A 6694-nucleotide genomic window follows, 5' to 3' on the forward strand; every position below is an offset into this window, starting at 1 on the left:
AACTCTGGAGGAGCTGCAGAGATTGATCCACAGTACAGGTGGGAGAATCTGTCCACAGGACAACTATTAGTCGTGCACTCCGCTAATCTGGCCATTGTTGAAAGACAGCCATCAGAAATCCCGTTTGCAGTTTGTGTGAAGCCATGTGGGATGACACAGCAAACGTGGAAGAAGGTGCTCTGGTCAGATTAGATCAAAATTTAACTTTTTTAACACTGCACATCACCCTGAACACACCATCCCCACTGTGAAACATGGTGATGGCAGCATCATGTTGTGGGGATGCTTTTCTTCAGCAGGGATAGGGAAGCTGGTCAGAGTTGATGGGAAGATGGATGGAGCCAAATTCAGGGAAATCTTAGAAAAAAACCTGTAATGCCCCGTACACACGGTCGGACTTTGTTCGGACATTCCGACAACAAAATCCTCTGATTTTTTCCGACGGATGTTGGCTCAAACTTGTTTTGCCTACACACGGTCGCACAAAGTTGTCGGAATTTCCGATCGACAACCACGCGGTCACGTACACCACGTACGACGAGACTAGAAAAGGCCGGTTCAGAACCAAGCGCGGCACCCTTTGGGCTCCTTTTGCTAATCTCGTGTTAGTAAAAGTTTGGTGAGAGACGATTCGTGCTTTTTCAGACTCGTGGCTTTCAGATCGTTTTCTGCCGTTCAGTTTGTGCTTGTGGGTTTGTATTTGCTCTTCAGTGCGTGCAGTCAGTTCGTATCGGAGTTTTCTGTGCGATCTTGTCCGCTCGTTGCTGTTTTTCAGGTCGCTCTTCACAGGCCTTGCTGTTCTTCAGTGCGTTCTGTTACTTCGTTCTGAGCAGCCGACCGTTTTCTAGCCATGTTTTGTATGCGTACTCCTCGTGGAGTTCGTGCTGTGCGGGGGCTTGGTGTTGGGGTCCTGACCTTGACACAAGTCCAGTCCATGAACAGGGTGGGGAGGAGTTCATGGACCAAGAATTGGTTGCTTCAGCGTGACCAGTTCTCTCATATGCCTTTGCTCTGTGAGATCCGTGAGAATAATCCTGATGATTTCAGGAACTTTCTCAGGATGATGGACCCCGTATTTCACCGTTTGTTGGCTTTGCTGACCCCCTATATCAGCAGGCAGGATACCTGCCTGAGGCAAGCCATCACTCCGGAGCAGAGGCTGGTCGCTACCTTGCGGTATTTGGCCACAGGGAGAAGCCTGCAGGACCTCAAGTTCTCGACAGGCATCTCCCCCCAGGCTCTTCTTTGTGGACATTTACTGCTTGTGTTTGTTTGAGCTGACCCTGACAGAAATGTGTGGAGTCCAGAAAATGTCGTGATTGTGTAACCTTATACAAAGCACTGTTGGCTGTTATTTACTAAATGCAAAGACACTTTTCACTACAAGTGCACTTGCAACTGCACTGAAACTGCACTTGTAGTGCAAAGTGGATTTCCCCTTAGGAAATTACCCCCATTTTCTCATAAAACAACAATTACATCACCCCAAAAGTGTTGTAGCGTTGAGACAATAATCCACACATTCTTGATGAACAATCTTTTTAATACCTGCACAATCACATGTGCATTTACCAAAGGTTTTTCTGACAAACCAACATGTTTGTTGTATACCAATTTTTGTGGTGTCATTATCCAAAATCAAAATGTCCATTTTATAGAAAACAGGCCTGTGTAAAACCCACAAGAAAGACACAAATCTTGATCTTACAAAGTTCACATTTGGTAGAACTGGAAGGCAATATCAGACATGAGTATTTAGGAACTGTGTTTGATATTGCGTTCAGATGGGGGGAAATCACCCCTGGAAAAGCCAAATTTGGAAGATGCACACAAATTTCCCAATGTCAACATGTGCTATCTGCCATCAGGGGGGATCAAGGGACGTGTTTTGGGGGAGAAAGCCCTTCCTCACCGCTACTTTATTATTGAGGAAGGGGTTGCACCCCCAAAACGCGTCCATTGATCTCCCGTGATGGCAGATAGCACATGTTGGCACACTGTGTGCATCCTCCAAATTTGGCTTTGGGAAAAATCACAAAAACATTTCGCACATTGTAGCAAACAAAAGAAGAAAGTGATTTGGAGGGGCTTTAAACTCGCCCCAAAACATCAATGATGTTTTTATATTTGGGAATAACATCATTGATGTTTTGCTTGATGATTTCCAATTGTAAATTACACCCCATGATCTCCCCGATCAGGATCTGGGCACTTTCGGATGTGAAAGGATCTGGATCCACAACCTCACGATCACCTAAAAAGAGAGGAAACACAAAATAAATTAGGTCTAAAAAAAATGCCGTCATCCATCTCTTATCTGAGCCTGTGGTCACAGACACTCACCTGTTGTGGTGACTACTTCCACCACGTCTTCATCCTCCTGCTCATCTTGTGTTGGGTGGATTTCCCCTTCTTCCAGAGGGGGGGGGTCTCTGGTCTCCTCGGATGAGGGGTGTCCTCCGAGTCTTTTCTCCCCTATGTAAAACAAAAATGGTATAATTAGCACACAGATATTTGATGGCAGAACTCTAAAGATGAAACATTGCTTGGAAGTGGGGTACAATTATCTATTTTAGCCGAGTTCCAAGATGTATATTTTTTATTGTCCTTTGTCAAGCTGCAATACTTTACCTGTTTAGTACAAGCTTCACAGATGGAGACCCCCCTATAGTATACACTGGAGCACCTGTGTGGCCCCCCTAATAAAAATGGTGTTCTTGTGTCCGACACTAGTGCTCCAGTGTCCAGATGTGAAAACAGCTGCTGAGTGTCCTCTCCTTACACACAATCTAGTTTGCATTTCATTCTAGTAACAAAGCCATCTACACAACCCAATTCTTTGAAGACAAGTATAGGGCCTCAAAATGGTGGCCAAATGCATATGGGCTAAACAATGGTATTTTATAGTCCGAAAAAAAAATGTGTGATCCGAACGAATAATGTGCCCATGAACATGAAAGTTGCCATTTTAAACTGTACAACAGTTCCTAAAAGCACATGGAGCAGCACGAACGTAATAAACACAAGAACAATAGGAACACAGCACAACTACTTACTTTTTTGCAGCACTCTCCGGATCTTTCTGTACTGCTCATGTTCTCGTAATTTCAGGTCCGACCACCGCTTCCTGAGCTGATCTTTCGATCGTCGTACCCCGAATTTCCGGTGCAGACTCCTGACCACTTTCGCCATGATCTTGGCCTTTCGGACATTGGGGTTGGGGTAAGGCCCATACTTTCCATCATAGTCGGCCTTCTTCAGGATGTCCACCATCTCCAACATCTCCCCAAAGGACATATTTGAGTCCTTTAATCTCCTTCTGGATCGGGACGTTTCAGGCTCCGGCCTTTCCTCCTCCTCCTCGTTGCTGTAATTAGCACGATCCTGCTGTCTATCCGCCATGTGCTCTTCCTCCACTGCGCCGAACGAAAAGGGGCGGGGAATAGAATAGAAAGAACGTCAGGGGCGGGCGGAGTTATACGCATGCGCAGTGTGTATAAATCGTAACGCGCGTGTCTTACGTACGATCTGTGAGCGGAGGAAGGAGCATCGGAGACGCCGATCGTGCTAACGAAGGTAGGATCTAAACTTGGGCCTATACTGCTTCGAAATGGAAGCCTATATTGTAACAAGATTAGGGGAGTTTGGCCTGACATTAGGGTTTGTCTTGTGTTGTGTCTTGCAGAGAAAATGGATGGGTTCAACGACCACAATTTCCTGCCCCTGTTTATTGACAAGTACAGAGAGCTGCCCTGTCTGTGGCAGGTGAGACACCCCCACTATAACCATAAACAAAAGAGGCAGGCAGCGCTGGAGAAACTGCTGGAGTTGGTGAAGCCGGTGGTCCCCACAGCAACCATCCCCTATTTGAAAGCTAAAATTGGTGGCCTGAGGAGCACTTATCTTAGGGAGCGCAAGAAGGTCACAGATTCCCAGAGATCCGGAGCTGCAGCAGATGACGTTTATGTCCCCAGACTGTGGTACTATGAGAGACTGCGATTTCTGTCAGACCACACTGAAGTCAGGGAATCCCTCTCCACTCTTCCTTCCACACTTCCTTCCACTCTTCCTTCCACCCCAGCTGAGGCTTCCGATATCCAACCTGGGCCTTCCAGCCAGGAAGAAGTGGAGGAGCCCAGCTTGAGTCAGGTATAGCATTCTTCTACAGATTTCTGGTCAATAAATAAATGATGTTTACTAGCTGTTATTATTGATCACTAATTGCTGATTGAAAAAAGTGTTTTACATATCAATAGACAGTAGTGGGCACCCAAAATTGGGACAAGAATGCAAAATGCTGGGCTCAGAAGGATAGTCTGTTATATTTGTTAACATTGAATTTGCAGCAGTCAGGAGGTGAAAATTGTGTGTGATTGATGAAAACAATACTAAAACTATGTCCCTTTTTCATACACAGGAAGACCTCAGCCAGGAGGAGGCTGTGGAATGTGGCAGCCAGGAGGAGGCGGGGATTATTAGTGTCAGCCAGGAGGAGGCGGGGATTAGTGGCAGCCAGGAGGAGGCGGGGCTAAGTGGCAGCCAAGAGAAGCCAGGGACCAGTCGCAGCCTGACTGAGTCTCAGGTCCCTCCCCTCCGCCTGCCATATAAAAGGGCCAGGAAGGCCACTCCCAGTCCTGTGCAGGATTCAGCGTACAGGCTGATCCAGGAGGCTTCGGCGTCCCTCAGAGCCTTCCCCAGTCCTGAAGAGGCCTTTGCCTGCATGGCTGCCACCAAATTGCAGGGCATGCAGGAGGGCCAACGCAAGATTTCTGAGGACCTGATTTATAAAGTCCTACGTAAGGGGGAGAGTGGGGAACTGACACACAAGACGGATGTCATGGAGAGGGACGATCCTCCTCCTCCTCCTCCTCCTCCTCCTGCTGCCACAACTCCACCACCACAGCCAAAGCCTGTAAGGAAGCGTGGAAGAAAGACCAAAGAGTGATGACCCTGGGTTCAGTCTGGTCTGACAAAAGCTGCAGTCTCTTGTATGACCACAGCCTGGGGACACAGATGTCATCTGCTGCTTTCTGGATCTCTGGGACTTCTGGACCAGACTGCCCTCCCTTAGATATGGACTCCTCAGGCCACCAATTTTGCTTTTAAATAATTGATGTCTGCCCCGGGGGTCCAAGGCTTCGCCCACTTCTGCAGTTTCTCCAGCGTTGCCTCCCTCTTTGTTTATAGTTGTGAGCCCTTAATAAAATATTTTTCGGTAAATTCTACTCTCCTGTGTGTTTTCATCCAAAAAGGACAGTTTGTTGGTGACGATTCAGGTACATTTCTAAAGTACAATGTGAAATTAACAAGGGACAACAACACCAAACAATCTCCTCCTACAGATTAAATAGAACAACATATTAGTGGTGTTGTGGGAACTTGTCACAAAAAACACACAAACATTTTCGGGAGTACAAATCAAAATCACCAAAAAAAAAAAAAAATAAAAAGAGAAACACAAAAAAAGATTCTACATTAAAGTAAAAAAAACAAAAAAAAAAAATATGTTGTCAGATGTGAGAAATCAAAATATATTGAGGGAATCCCGATAAATAGTAACGAAAAAAGTTTGTGAGAAGTGTGTGTGAATATGAGCATCAAAACGACTTAATTCTTGTCACATTATAAAGAAGAAGAGAGTGCGCTGTATTAAACCATTTTGAACATTGCAGCGTGACGAAAGTGCTTTATCCATTACGAACGCTAAGTTTACCAGAACGAGCTGTCCCGTGTCGGAATTTCTTCTGAGCATGCGTGGCACTTTGTGCGTCGGAACAGGCCACACACGGTCGGAATTGACGCGATCGGATTTTGTTGTCGGAAAATTTTATCTCCTGCTGTCCAACTTTGTGTGTCGGAAAATCCGATGGAAAATGTCCGATGGCGCCCACACACGGTCGGAATTTCCGACAACACGCTCCGATCGGACATTGTCCATCGGAAAATCCGACCGTGTGTACGGGGCATAAGAGTCTACAAAAGACTTAAGACTGGGACGGAGGTTCACCTTCCAGCAGGACAACAACCCTAAACATACAGCCAGAGCTACAATGGAATGGTTTAGGTCAAAGGATATTCATGTGTTAGAATGGCCCAGTCAAAGTTCAGACCTAAATCTAATTGAGAATCTGTGGCAAGACTTGAAAATTGCTGTTCACAGACACTCTCCATCTAATCTGATAGAGCTTGAGCTATTTTGCAAAGAAAAATGGGCACATGTTTGCAGCAAAAGGTGGTTCTACAAAGTATTGACTCAGGGGGGCTGAATACAAGTATGGACATTCCAGCGCAGCCACAGTATGACCTGGAAGAGGCGGAGCTGCCGCCTGGAGTTGCCATTGAAGAGGGAAGAGGCAAAGTTCCTGTGTGCCAGCCCAGAGTTGCCAGCAAGCCAGCCCAGCATTGCACACCGGCCCAGAGGTACCCGCCAGCCAGCCAAGCATTGCCTGCCAGCCCAGAGGTACCCGCCAGCTAGCCCAGAGGCACCTGCCCGCCAGCTCGGCATTGCCCGCCAGCCCAGAGGCCCAGAGGTGCCCGCTAGCCCAGAGGCCCAGAGGTGTCAGCCAGCCCAGTGTTGCCCGCCAACCCAGAGGTGCCAGCCAGCCCAGAGTTGCTCGCCAGCCAGCATTGCAGTCTGCATAAACGTAAGTGGAGTATAGCCCCCTACTATAGGCCCTGATTCCCCCACTACAGG

The sequence above is a fragment of the Aquarana catesbeiana genome, linkage group LG02, assembly GCF_042186555.1.
Source record: "Aquarana catesbeiana isolate 2022-GZ linkage group LG02, ASM4218655v1, whole genome shotgun sequence".
NCBI classification, from domain to species: Eukaryota; Metazoa; Chordata; class Amphibia; order Anura; family Ranidae; genus Aquarana; species Aquarana catesbeiana.